Source organism: Canis lupus, chromosome 8 (assembly GCF_048164855.1).
Source record: "Canis lupus baileyi chromosome 8, mCanLup2.hap1, whole genome shotgun sequence".
Taxonomy (NCBI): Eukaryota; Metazoa; Chordata; class Mammalia; order Carnivora; family Canidae; genus Canis; species Canis lupus.
The window spans coordinates 10,103,057-10,118,798 of NC_132845.1; positions in this window are offsets into that span (position 1 = coordinate 10,103,057).

The following is a 15,742-nucleotide window of genomic DNA, read 5'->3' on the forward strand; positions in this document are numbered from 1 at the left end:
GAGAGAGTAAAAGAGGAAGGAAAGGAGGAGAGAAGGAAGGAAGGACAGAAAAGAAGGGGAGGATAAGAAAGAAGGAAGAGGACAAGAGGGAGAAAGGAAGACAAAAGTAAGAAAAGAGAAAAAAAATGGTACTAATCTTTCCATAATTTCAGAGAGAACTCTTTCCAACCATTGGTATTGTGTTTATGAGATGTGAAATGCAAGTTATGATTCTCCTTTTCCTGTGAAGGTACAAGTGTGCTTTCAACACAACAAAAATATAATAACAAAGAAAAATATAAATATTACTCAACTAACTATCCTCTTTAGCTATTATTCAACTTAAGCATTTTTACAAATTTGTTTGTTCCAGTGAACAATTACCACAGTTTGATGTGGTTTGGCAGAAAATTTCTTAGTCTCTTTTAATACTCCTATATTACTGTTATGAAAGCTGGAACTGATTTTTTAAGGCAAAAGGCAAAATTTAGATATTTAAAATTAATACAATATTTATGTTTCTTGTTACACTTGATTTAAGTTTGATTTAATAAGTATTTAATACATATTTTTAAGCTTTATATTGACTAATACTTGTAAAATGTCTTCACACAAGCTTATTTCTCTTCAGTTTTCTTATAGTGATAGAAGTAATACTCTGGTATTGCTTCTATTTGAATGGTAAAAACACATTGGTCACCATGGTATCTGATCTTTTGACCATGTCATTCAATCCAAATGCCAAACAACCATTACCTTATCTATTGTAACTGGGTTCCTGGTACTAACCCATGAGCCGCTATGGAATGCAGAATTGTTGGATAAAGTTTATTTATAAATTTTTATTACCTGAACATCCAGGTCATTGTGGAATACATATCTGTTATGAAAAAAATAAAAAGAAGGATAGAGAGAGAGAAAGAAAGAAGAAAGAAAAAGAAAGAAAGAAAGAAAGAAAGAAAGAAAGAAAGAAAGAAAAGAAAAGAAAAGAAAAAAGAAAAGAAAAGAAAAGAAAAGAGAAAAGAAAAGAAAGAAAAGAAAAGAAAAGAAAAGAAAAGAAAAGAAAAGAAAAGAAAAAAGAAAAAAAGAAAAGAAAAGAAAGAAAGAAAAGAAAGAAAGAAAAAAAGGGAGGGACGGAGGGAGGAAAGAAAAGACTGAAGCTATAACACTTTTGCATTAATTATGTCCATGTAATAAAATGGATAATACTAGAGACTTTTATTAGCAAGTTCCAGTGTCATGAGTTTCATAACAAGAGATATAATTGATGGTCTGTGGTTCAAAAGCTGGTTAGATTTCCAGCAAATTGGGGCATTTTGCTATGGTGGTTTTTGTCTCCAAAATGTCTGAAGTCATATTCTAACTGTTTTTGGATGCACATCCACCTTAAACATAATATGGCATTTTTCAGCACTATGTACTGCCATTAGGTGTAAGCAGAAGCTATAAGGGATCTCAGATCAGGCAAATGAAAAGAAGCAAGGAAGGAAAACAGAAATCCAAAATATTTAGAAGGGCAAGGCTATCAATAAAACAGAAAGTCCATGGCAAATCAAAATGAGATTATAAGAATTGAACTCAATAAAAAGTGACCAAAAGGAAGCTTCCCTATAAATGTGCTTTCATAACTCCTCCAATTCTCTGGGCTTATTTATGCTAATGCCTAAATCTCTGAATACCCAAGAGAAAATCTAATACAAAAAATGGTCACTGGCCAAATCTAATACAAAAAATGGTCACTGGCCACCCCTTCTCAGACACAACTTTATTCTTGTGACCTGAATTACAGCCACTGCCAACTTACTCCATAAACTATTCTGTCTCTCTTTGGTTCCTTTAAGTGCTCCTACTCCGCTTCTTTTTAACAGCTATTGATTATTTTCATGGTTTTCCACCAGTCAAAAGGACGGTGACCATACCATCTCCCTTCAACTGTGTACCCCCGAAAAGGCTGCTTCCTTTGTGGGTCCTCATTGTTAACATTTGTGGTGCTATTGAAATTATCACTGGCTCTTTTCACTTAAAATCCTGTTTCCACTTTTCCAAAAACTTGCAGTTTGCTGTCTGTACCCCTCAGGACTATTCTTGCTGTCACTCAGTTCACCGTGTTGCTACCCCACAAGGTGCTGCCGACCCACAAGATGCTTTTCAGTTCTTAGCTGTCTTAACTTCTATACTCGTTCTTCTCTTGAAACACCTTCTCCTCTTGGCTTCTAGAACAGAATTCTCTCTAGCTTCACTCCCCCCACCCCGATCCCCTTGTAAACACTATCTATGACAAGTAATTTGGAAGTCTAGATGAATTATGATCTCTTTTGGCTTTAGGTAGGGTAAATGCTGAGTGCCAGTCCATGCATTCCGTTATCCTTTTACCTGTTGCAGTGAGATTCCAAGTCTGACTGTCCCAGCTACTTCTGTTCCCTTCTTGAGAGCACAGAACATATTTGCTGCTCTCCAAGTCCTCGTGAGCATGGGAAAATTATGAAAGTCTGTTGCAGTTTTCACTGGCCACTCTCCCGGTAGGTTTTTTTTTTTTTTAATCGTTCCTGCCACACTGTGCAGAGAACACTACAAGTCTGGATGAGGGATAATTCTGAGGCTTGCCATTACTTTAGAAAGGATTGCACACATTCCCTATGATTTGAGACCCTTCCAAACCATTTTTGTTATTCTGTCATTTTCACCTTTCCTCAAGATGTCATGTGGACATCAGGGGCACCTCTTAGGGGTCCTTCTGAATGCCCTTTCACTTATGTTTCCCTCTAAATGACTATAATTTTATTTTTCTTCTCCCAGTCCAGGTAATCTCTGTCACAGAATCTTACAATGTTTTCTCTCGTTCCAATATATAGTCCACGGTTTCTGCTGTAGCAGCATTCCTTGAGGCATGAGATGCCAGGGACATAAAGTTGGTTGGGAACAGGGACATGAGGGTGGGGTTGGGGTGGGGGGTCGACGAGGGGTTGTTGGGAGTTGAAGGGAGAGTTACTACACTGAAAACACAAGAGTTTATACACTGATTTGAATAATGGGATGGAAATATTATGTAGAATAACAATTTTGTATATTAACCTCTGGGGTGTATATATTATCTTATATGATTATCATTAGGTTTTGAGTGCTATAATATTCATCTAGTTCCTTTACCCAAAGACATTAAGAATTTTTATTTATAATCAAATAATTTAGTAGCTTTTAAGTGCTTTTGGTTTTTGTTTTTGTTGTTGTTTTAACTTTCCTAAATAAAAATTTCTGATCATGGGTGTTTGAATTGGCCACAACAAACTTTTCTGTTTTTTTTTTTTTTTTTTTTTCAGGTACAGGGTTGCATGAGAAAACAGGAGGTAGTTTATTTTTCTAAAATTTTGTTTAAAGATTTACTTTTTTGAAAGTGGGGCAGAGGTAGAGAGTGAGGGAGAGAGAGAGAAAACCAAGCAGACTCCGCTCTGATCTTGGAGCCTAGATCGGGGCTCAATCCTATGACCCTGAGATCATGACCTGAGCCAAGACCAAGTCGGCTGTTTAGCTGACTGTGCCACCAGGCACCCTGAAAACAAGAGGTAATCTAATGCATTCATGAAATAATAATACTTACAGATAAGAAGAGTACAGAAAAGATGTTTTAGATGGGGCAGTGGTGACCTATTTTCAATAATATTGTACAATAATAAGCATTTTTTTCTTGGTCATTGCTCATTGCTCATTGTTTTCACTGTCTCCTTTTCTTTTCCCAAGTTTTGACACTACTGTAGGTTTAATTTAAGATAAGGAATGTCCAAAAAAGTTGCAAAATATGAATCACATGAGGAATACTGAAGACAAACTGCTGGTTTTATAAATTTATATACAATTTGTTTTATTGGTTTATCATTGTGAATTATGGATGTTATTATAGTATGTCTATAATCTTGCTCTGGAGAGCAGAAAATTAGTGCCCATAGTGGGAAAGAAAAGGAAAAATGTTGCCTGTACAATGAAAATTAAAAGTGGAAAACAAACATCTATCAAAACAAACTCTTTACTCTTTTTGGGTGATACACATGCCAGAAGGTGACTTGGCTCAAGAAGATAATAAAATGGATAACAAATATCAGAGAATCTATAGTTTGGAGGTTGAAAACTGTGCCAAACACACGGGCAGCCTGGAGGTTGGCATGGGCATGGTGCACTTTTCCACGCTTGGGGGAAAACACTGACTTCTTTCTGCCAAGTCGGCCTCAGTATTAGTGTCATGGAGATTCTTCCCATGTTCATGGAGATTGTCCAGGTCTGGCTCATACGCTGAGAGGGATGTACTGGCATCTTTACAAGTATGAAAGCCAAAAAGGAATCGACTGGAAATGTTGAAATGTTGGTGTGAGAATTTAGCCAGCTTAGGAGAAAGGACTGGAAGATTATGCCAACTAGGACAACAAAATATTGTGATATAGTGATGCAGTGATTTACAGATCATTTGAAAAAGACCTTTTAATGCAATGTCTACCTTACTTTAGAGGGTTATAGAAGCAAGTTCCTGCCTTCTCTGCTGAAACAACTGTGAAGACATTGGACAGAGAATTCTCTTTCCCTTCTCTCTCTCTCTCCCCTCTTCCTTCCTTCCTTCCTTCCTTCCTTCCTTCCTTCCCCCTTCTTCTCTTTTCTTCCTTCCTTTCTTTCTTTCTTTCTTTCTTTCTTTCTTTCTTTCTTTCTTTCTTTCTTTCTTTCTTCTTTCTTTCTTTCTTCTTCTTTCTTTCTTTCTTTCTTTCTTTCTTTCTTTCTTTCTTTCTTTTCTTTCCTTTCTTTCTTTCTTTCTTTCTTTCTTTCTTTCTTTCTTTCTTTCTCTTTCTTTCTTTCTTTCTTTCTTTCCTTTCTTTCTTTTCTCTCTCTCTCTCTCTCTCTCTTTCTTCTTTCTTTCTTTTCTTTCTTTCTTTCCCGGGCATTTGAGGCCTAAGTTAAGACTTGGATTAAATGCAAAAAAATCCACTGGATTTATACACCGCTCATTTGGAACTAGGTAAATATGTCTAGTTAGTTAACGTGTAGATTGAAGTCGCTTAATGAGGAATTGCCACAAAATGTGTAGCTTTACTAGAACACCTATTTCTTTTGTACAAAGAGAAAGGAAGCCCACTGAGAAAAAAAAATCTATATCCTGGAGCTCTTTTTGTTTTCTTTCTTTTTATATTATTTCATATTTTAGTAGCACAGTTTCTGGCAACAGAGTAAAAAATTAAAATGCAGTTCAGTGTAGTTTTTGTTTGTTTGCTTGTTTTGTAAGTCTGGGTTTTTGAGTCACATAGAGCTAAGTCCAATTCCTACCTTGGCCATTGACTAATTGTCTAACCATGGACAAATTGTAGAACTATCCAAGCCCACAATGTCCCATTAGTATAATAGGAATAATACAAATTTTGTAGTTTTAAGAAGATAGAATGGGAGAATGTATGTTAACAACAACAACAGAGTAACTGGCATAATGTATACCTTCTGAAAGTTTAGGTTATTCATCAGAACATTCAAGAAATATTTGTTGAACACTCAGATTTTGCTAGACAATGATTCAGGGAATACAGTCTTTGCTCTCAGGAAACTAATTAGAAGGTAATAAGCAATAAACATAAATAAATGTAGAATATGTCAGATGGAGTGTATTTGGAAAATATTTCATGCTAAAAGTAGCAATTATTGGGCTGAAGGAATGATTTTTATTTTTATTTTTTTAAAATATTTTATTTATTTATAATGAGAGACACAGAGAGAAATAGACATGCAGAGACACAGGCAGAGGGAGAAGCAGGCTCCAGGCAGGGAGCCCGACGTGGGACTTGATCCCAGGACTCCAGGATCATGCCCTGGGCCAAAGGCAGTGCTAAACTGCTGAGCCATCCGGGCTGCCCAATTTTTATTTTTAGAAGGGCGTTTAAGAAAGATTTCAAGACAAAGGGAAGGTTTGTCCATGTTTGTAAGATATTTGAGGCAAAGAAAATGTTGAAAATGTTATTGCAGGGAACTCTAAGTATAATTGTCCTGAGGCAGAAGCATTACATGGGTGTCATTTTTATTTTTTGATTATTACATCCTCTGTATTGATGGGCGGATTTAAGCAGCAGTGTATATGCTCCTAAACACATGGTATTCTTTGGTCTGGAGCAGTCTCCCTGGCCACATCACCTTTCCGCCTACTCAATTTCTATTACCTCTTTAGACTTCAGTTCAACTCCTTTCTTCTACCTCTTTGGCTTCACAGCATAGGTTAGTTCCTTCTATAACCATCCTCCCGTCACCACATACTTTTCTTCTAAGAACTACTCACATATATCATACTTGTTATAGTGTATTCTTCTTTGTGTTTACCTGAATAAATTTGGTCTGTGACAGTAAAATCTAAGTTCCAGAGGACAGTTTACATGGCGATCATAGACTGTCATCATAATTCAGTATCCAAATATTGCTTGGAACAGAATAAGTTCTCAATAAAAATTTTTAAAGATAGGCATAACCAACAAAAGGTTGTGTAAATAAAGAGAGAGAAGCATTTGGAAATTGAGACAATTCTAGGTAGAATGTAAAGTTATAAAGTTATAATTTATTTGGAAAAATTTAATGAAAAGGTAATGGGATATTTATTTCCTCTGTAGGACAATGAACTTTGCTGAGTTGGATACCTGACTTAAATCAGCTTCATCTCTGGTATGGTCTAGAGTTCAAAGGGAATGAATAAGCTCTGGAGAGCTCAGAAGAAATCCATCACCTGTCCAAGAAAATAGTATAAAGCAGATGTTCCTTGGCTGGTGGTCTAAAAAAAAGAAACGCTCAAATACTTGAAATAGCATATTCATTAGCCTAAACCATGTCTCTGTATGAAAGGAATAATTAATATTAAGTACTTACAATGTGTTTAGCTCTTCATATTAACTATGGCTGCTTCGGCATCAAAGAGTCAACCACCAAGCAAAGGAAAAAAATCTCCATATTTAAAAAACTCAACTTAATCTTTTGTGTCAAAGTAGTGCATAAAATATTCATGTCCTGGAGGAATTTAGTAAGCATTTAAAAATGGAGAGAGTTATTTATTTATTTATTTATTTAGCTATTTAACTATTGGTGGATAAACTAGGTGAAGTCAGGCCCATTGCATTTCAAATTGTTTCTTTGGCAAAACACATAGCATTGATCCATAAGTAATTTCCTATTAACAGTGTAGACATTTCATGGATCACTAGGAAACTTTTTAAAATGAACTAATTTAATTCTCTTATGTGGTACTTCTAAAGGGGAGCTATTTAAATTCCATTTCCTGAACATTAAATAGATATAGTCAAGGAATTTAGTAGATATCAAGCTATATGGGAAAAAAAAATCATCTTAGTTTAAAAGTCAAAGTATGAAATCTGTTAATTTTCTACCAGAGTGACATTGACCAAATGAATTGCTCTTTTAATTAATTAATCAAATACATTTATTAGTTCTTCTATTTAAAATGGATATATTAACTGATATACTATTTTACATCTTTCTATGAACGAAAATACAGATTTTTCTAAATGCACCCTCTATTTTTAATTTGCTGTTTACCTTTAATGATTTCTGACTTTCATCCAATATTATATTTGCATCTTTCTTTCCTCCTCCTCTTCTTCCTCTTCTATTGTTACTACTACTACTACTACTACTACTACGACTACGACTACAACTACTACGACTACTTTAACCTGATAGTGTAGGAATTTATATTTATGACATGTATGAAATTATATTATTCAAATTTTCTCTAATATCAAATTGTCGGGATGCCTGGGTGGCTCAGTGGTTGGGCGTCTGTCTGCCTTTGGCTCAAGGCATGATTCTGGAGTCCCAGGATTGAGTCCCACATTGGGTTCCCTGCATGGAGCCTGCTTCTCCCTCTGCCTCTGTCTCTGCCTCTCTCCCACTGTGTCTCTTATGAATAAATAAATAAAATCTTTAAAACAAAACAAAACAAAACAAAAAAACAAATTGTCTTTGCATTACTGGGATAAGCACTCTTGATCATATATTACTATTTTTTAGACATTGTAGAATTTGATTTGCTAATTTTTAAATTTAAGAATATCATATCTCATTTTATCAATGACATTAAAGTATGATTTTTACTTTTTAAAAGTAAATTTATAAATTTATAATGACATTAAACTATGATTTTTATTATCTTAATTGCATGCTGTTAAGTAGTTTATTTTTTCTCACTTAATGCTATATTACCTTCAGAAAATGAAATGGTTGGCTATCTCTGTCTTTTGAAAGTATGAAAAACATTGGATAAAATAAGACTTGGTTTCATATGATTTGGCAAACTCTTTTTAGATTACTTTCATGTTTGTTCTATAATCTAGTTTTTTAGATACAAATCTCTCATTTTTTTCTCTTAACTAACTCCCTCATCCAATGTTTGTTTTTTTGTTTGTTTGTTTGTTTGTTTTTGTTTTTGTTTTTGTTTTTTTGTGTTTTTTTGTTTGTTTGTTTGTTTTTTTCTTTTGGATTATAAATTTGCTAGTGAGCTCATCCTACTTGAGGACTTGTATGTTACCAACAAACAGCAGAGCAGGCTGTTTCTGGTCCAGGTTTCATAGACAAGGCCATAGTTTTCATGGCTTAAGTTCAGTCTCTGCCTTCAATCTTACTTCAACACCTCTGAGCTGATTTCCTAGTTTTAATGGTGCCCTTACCTCTTTGCAGGGCAGATCAATTTAGTTTCTAAAAGAACAAATCAATAATGTCACAGCTTTATTAAATCTTTTAATGAATTCTTATCTGACTCGGAATAGAATTCAAATTTCTAAACATGAGCAGCACCGTGCCCAGAACTCTCATATCCACCACCATTCCCACGTCATCCTTGTTTGCTGTGCTCCAGGCCCTAACTTTTTTTCTTTGCTCCTTGAATAAAATCAAGCTAGGTATAGCGAGGGAACTTACTATGCTCTCTCCTTGGAATGCTTCACCCAGACTTTTCCCACGGAGGCTACTTTTCTACATTTTGATCTCAGATCTGGAGTCATCCTCCCAAGATCTTTTCTTTCATTTCCTTTCTAAGGTAGCTTCGTCCCATTTTATATTTTCTATTAAGCCATTTTGCTTAATATCTTTCATTACATTTGGTGAGATTATTTTATTTGTTATCTTTCTCAAATAGAACATATATATCATGAGAAGAAAGACTTGTTTTTTGAATAGTTCTGTATTAGTGCCTTGCTTTTAGTAGACAGTATATAAATACTTATTAAACAAAATCTGCTAAAACTAGAGACAATCTCAATATTGAGTACATAATGAAATTATTTAGAAGAGTTAAATAGATGGGATGTTTTCATTTATATAAGAGTCTCAGTAATGTAGGAAATATAGTAGTTAGGATTTGTGTTATCATAGAATACAAATTCAAAATTATGGAATAAAGTACAATCTTATTTATGAAAATCATCTACCTTTTTTTTCTTTTTTGAAGAAAAATTATTTGATTACAGTTGACACACAATGTCACAATAGTTTCCGATGTATAACACAGTTATTCAACAAATTCTTACATTATGCTATGCTCACAAGAGTAGCTATCAGCTGTCACCATACAGTGCTATTGTGATAATATTGTCTCTATTCCCATGACTTATTATTCTACTTTTTAAGTACATGAGAATAGTAACAGTGGTTTATTATGTGTGAAGAGATTCAAGATCGTATTTCAATTGTCTTTTTCAATTTTCATGTTTCCCCAAATTTGGTGCATTTTTTAGGTTTATTTATTTATTTAGTAATTTTTACACTCAATATAGGGCTTGGACTCATAACCCTGAGGTCAAGAGTTGCATGCTTTTCCAACTGAGCCAGCCAGGCACCCTTACCCCAAATTTCAACAACAAAAAAATAGGGTATGATAATAAAATTAAGCAATAAATATCACAAGTGAAAGAAAAGTGGCTTTTTAATACCTTATTGATTTCTCTTCTAGCTTTGATTCCATATATAGGCAATCAGCAGAAGACCATCACAATTGTTTATAAGAGTTGATATAATTATAGTTGACTAAAACCTCTTACGTCAGATAAAACTACATTTATTATTTACAAAAACTTGTTGGATCACCTTTTTACATCAGACAGAATGTAGATATAGACACGGAAGTAAGAGCTTTGATCTAAACTGACACGGTCTAGACTTCAATGGAACTTACAATATAGGTATGAGACAGATATTTAAAAAGAATTATTAAGTAAGTGTTATGGTAAGGAAAATAGACTGAAGGTGTAGGGATAAATATCATTTAAGAGATAGGCTATAGCCAATTAAAAATTATAGACATTAGAAAATAATTTAGCATCAGTATTCAGTACACTGAATGAAAGTTGTCTAGTTATAGCCAATAGAGGGAAATACATATATTTCTATGTCTTTCATATAATGTATTACAGCTAGAAATAAGCTTAATCGACATCTTAATTTAAAAAGAATAAAGTACACAGTTTGAGAGAATGTGAAAATCCATTTTTTATTTGTTTACACCAGATGAAAGTTCTCCACTCACGTAGATGTTGCTATCATTTAAATAAGCACATTTCATTTCTAGTCACCTTAATGATTAAATTCTTTCTCATATTGAGATGAAGTATTCTTTGCCTACATTCAATTTAACTCAATCTTCTGAAGTTACACAGGATAAGCCTAATCTTTCAACTAAATGCTAGTTTATCAAGTATCAGAGACAGCTATCAAAAATAGCTATCAAAGGCTCTTAAATTGTGTCTTTTCCAGTCTAAGCACATTATTTTTAAATATATCACTGTTTCCAGACATAACTACCCTAGTGATTCTTCTAGGCCTTCTAAATTTGTGATGCCAGAAATCAGTGATATAGGCCACTTTGATCAGGAAAAAAAAAAGTGGCACAGAATTATATCAATCTTTTCTTTTAATAACATAACTGTAATAAGTGTCTTAAAGTGCAGTATTTATTTTAGTGGTCATATCACATTGTTGATTCTAATGTATTAATTGCTTTTGTAATTAATCACATTTATTCATTGTTTTTGCGATGGTCACCAATAATTTTCATATTACTAAAACCAATGAAACCAATTAGACCATGTCTTATTTGACCCAGTTTATGGGTTGAATTGTACCCCCCCCCCCCCCAAAGAAAAAGATATGTTGAAATCCTACCCTTAGTAACTGCGAATGTAACCTTATTTGGAAATAGAGTCACTGAAGAGGCAATCAAGTCATGCTGAAGTCATACTGAATTAGGGTGGGTCCTAATCCAAATGACCTTATAAAATGTTCTTTATAAAAAGAAGAAAAAAAAAAAAAAAAGAAGAAGAGTCTGGGCAGCCCGGGTGGCTCAGCGGTTTAGCGCCTGCCTTTGGCCCAGGGCCTGGTCCTGGGGACCCAGGATAGAGTCCCACATCCGGCTCCCTGCATGGGGCCTGCTTCTCCCTCTACCTGTGTCTCTGCCTCTCTCTCTCTCTCTCATGAATAAATAAATAAAATCTTAAAGAAAAAGAAGAGTCCAAACACGCGCGCGCACGCGCACACACACACACACACACACACACACACAGAAGACCATTTGATAATGAAGGTAGAGATTAGACTGATGCATCTACAAATTAAGAAACACCAAGAAAAAAAAATAAAAAAAAGAAACACCAAGAATCACCAGAAACACCAGAGCAAAGAAAAAGGCATGGAGCAAATCCTCCTCTAAAGACTAAAGTGTCTTTAGTCTTTACCTGGGGTTTGTACTTGTCTTTGTCTTTACCTGGGGTTTGCACCTTTAGCCTCTACCACTTCTAGATAATAAATTTCTGTATTTTAGCTGTACAGTTTGTGGTAATTTGTTATGGCAGCCATAGGAGAATAATAAAGATTTTGGTACCAGGAAGTGAGGTACTTCTGTAAAAAATACCTAAAAAGGGGGATCCGTGGGTGGCTCAGCGGTTTAGCACCTGCCTTCGGCCCAGGACATGATCCTGGGGTCCCGGGATCGAGTCACATATCGGGTTCCCTGCATGGAGCCTACTTCTCCCTCTGCCTGTGTCTCTGCCTCTCTCTCTCATGAATAAATAAATAAAATCTTTAAAATAATACCTAAAAAGTATAAAAGTGGCCTTGGAAGACGGAAAATGGGTAAGGCTGGAGGAATTTTGAGGTCCATGGTAGACCAAACCTCGATTGCCTTGAAGACATTGTTAGTGGAAATATGTATTCTAAAGGTTCTTCTGGTGAGGTCTCAGGTGGAAATGGGGGTCATGATTTTGGAAATGCCTTTGGAGAGGCAGCTCTTACTATAAATTGGCAGAAAACTTCACTGAATTGCATCCCGTTGTTGGGGAAAGTAGAGCTTGCAGGTGATAAACCTCGATAGTTAGCTGGGGGAATTTCCAAGCAAAGTGTGGAAGGGGCAACCTGGTTACTCTATGTAGCTTATAGTAAAATATAAGAGGAAAGAAAGCAATTGAGGAAGAAGCTAGAAAGGAAATAGGAACTAAAACTTAAAGATTTGCTATCCAATCGCGAGAAGTGATGGAGCGTGCTCTAAAGAGAACACCAGCGATGTGACTGCATTAACTTTTGCTGGAGAGATTGGACTGTGACTCATGGGTCTCATTAATCACCTCCATGGAAACATTTGAACTGAAAGGGGCAGAGATGGAAAGTGATGAGAGAAGGGTGCTGATCTTCTGGATAAGCAGGAAATGGCCAGTAGGGCTCTTTCGTGTCATTCTCCAAGAAAAGGAAGGAATGACTCCAAGGATAGCTGAGAATCCAGGGGAGGTTCTGCAGGACCTGCCTACATCTTGATTTTGGACTTCTAGCTCCCAGAACTGTGACCCCCAAAAATTGTTGTATAAAACCACCCAATTTGTGGTAATTTTTTATAGCATTCCCAAGAAACTAATACCACCTTTCAGCAGCTTTCGACAGTGCTTAATACCATCACAAAAATCTCCTTCACAGTAACTTCTAGTCGCCCAAGGCTTTAACTGGTCTCTCTACACCTATTATTGTCCACTTCTGTCTTACAGCGAGGATGTTCCTTTCATTAATCATCTAGCATTTGTGCTAGTTATTCTGGTCACATAATACTTCTGTGTGGCTGTCTTTAAAGAGAGAATTCAAAAATAAAATAAAATAAAATAAAAAAATAAAGAGAGAATTCAAATTGCATCCTGTGGTTCCTCCATTCTCTAGAACCTCCAGAGATATTCATGGACAGGGAATAAAGAGTGAGAATGGGGGATCATGTATCAGAGATTTTTATAAGCTTGACCTACAAGTGCTGCGCATGTGTCACCTCACATCCCATGGAACAGAATCTAGGGCCGCCATCCCACCCAGCTACAATAAAGACTGGAAAATAAAATCTAATCAATCATATGGGATGGAGGAAGACGATAAGGATTTTGTGATACTTAGAGGAGTCCGTTCTATAGTCCACTCTATTTTTCATTAAACGTAGAGTTTATTTCTTCTCACACACTTAAAACACTCTTTGCTTCCCCATGTGTGACAATATAAGGTATTTCTAGTCATAGTCAATATGCAACTCAAAGTTCAGAAAACTCAGATTCAGTTATGGATTTTTCAAGTATAGGAAACTGCTCATGAAAAAGACAAATTATTTCCATCCCTAACCACACAGTCATTATTATACACAGAAGTGGGACACCATAACATCAGTAATAGCTCCGATGTGCAAGGAAAAGGATGGGAGACGTCCTGATGATCAGACCTTATTAAGACCTCTTACTCGAAGTGTAAGGAAAAATTTAATTAGATAATGATTATTCTATCTGGAAAGAAGCTTTTCCATTGTTTTCTAGTCTATTTTTTGGAAGATTCTTTCTTGTCCATCCTTTACAGTTGCATCACCAGCATGTGTTGGGAAAACAGCTTTCTGAGGTCTGAAGAGACTTTGCATATTGTTCCTTAATGGTAAAAATGCAGCTTTTCAATTAATAACTTAATACTTGAACAACGTTTTTAAGTGCAGTCTCATGATTTCTTTGGCAATGTAATTCTCTCAAACACTTAGCTGATCTCTAATCCATTTCTTTCTACTCATATCCACATCCCAATAGCTACATCTCATTTTCCTAGACATAATTCCCAAGTCTGATCCCCATGCCTTTATCAATTGACCCCTTCTCTTAGATTAGTGCTGGCTATCCTAAAGATGCCTGAGACAATCACTTTGTTGCAAATGTAGAACTTTCACTATGATATTTGCTATTTGGTTTGGTCAATTTGTTCAATGAGAAGTCTTACTGGACTTTTATCCTTGATGACTTTTCTAGCCCTTTCCATCATAACCAGAGTCCTAAAACAATTAGTGTTTTTGTTTGTTTGTTTGTTTTGTATAGCACTCAAAGGCCCATCATTTCTAAATTTTCTCCATTCACTTTCATCTATCTCTGAAATCAATCAGCTAATTCTTGAATGAATTTACCTCTTCTTGGTAAGCTCTTTGTCAGTGTGGCAACTAGTATTCAGCACACACTATAATTTTAAAGCCTTCAAACTGCTTTCCAAAGACTATAGACAGAGTGAGCATATTATTCTGCTATCATAATTATGTGCCTCTGTCACCATATATTTCTTCACAGAATAGCAAAATCCTCTATCCTTCAGTCAGCTATATTTAATTTCCCTTTGTCTTACCTTATATGACTAAGCCAATGTACACCTCCTAAATTTTATTTTATTTTTATAGCACTTTACCCACCATCTTTTACACACCAAATACTGTATCAATCAGGATTCAGTTAAGAAAATAGCAATGACTTTAATATAGGGATTTATGTAATTAAATATCAATGAAAACTATACATAAATCAAAAGTGTACTAGATTTTAGGGCATAGGGAAATTGCCAGAAGCACAGGAAACTGCCAGCAATGATTATAATTACCCTCAACATCAAAGTGGAATGGAAGTCCACAAACCCACTATGAAATCTCACCTCTGACAAAACCCATTTGTCAAGCAGAAGGAAAAATAATAATAATTTCTGTTTCTCCTCTACCTTTCAAAACTTATGCAATTGCTACTCAGTTGTAGATCTGATCCAGATCCTTAAGGTAGGAATTCTGGGAAATATAATGCTCACATGCCCAGCCCCTGAAATAAAGGAGAAGATGCTAGAGGAAAATGGTGCTAAACTGCCAACAGTCTGCATTTTAGCTGTCAATGCATTCCAAAGTCTTAAACCTGAGTTCAAGATCCTCTGAGAGCTGACTCTTTCATTTTCTTACACGCACTGTTTCTCAATTGCTAAGCCTCAGCCATTCTGGATTTCTGATCTGAAACTTGCCCAACTCTTCCTCAAAAATAGATTTTGCATTTTTTTTCTGAATAGTCTCTCATTCAATGTCCCATTACTCTAGTAACTTCAACTCATTCTTCAAATCACACATTAAGGGGCACTTGGGTGGCTCAGTGGTTGAATGTCTGCCTTTGGCTCAGGTTGTGATCCCAAGGTCCTGGGGATCGTGGGATCGAGTCCCACATCAGGCTCCCTGCAAAGAGTCTGCTTCTCCCTCTGCCTGTGTCTCCGTCTCTTTCTGTGTGTCTCTCATGAATAAATAAAATCTTTTTAAAAAAAATCTCACATTAAATATTACTCCTCAGCATTTTTCTGAATCCTTAATATAGCTTAAATCACATCATTACATGTTTCTATTATACCATGTTCTTTATACTTCTTAATTCTTAATGTATATCACATTTGATAAATCATTTTTGTTTCCTCC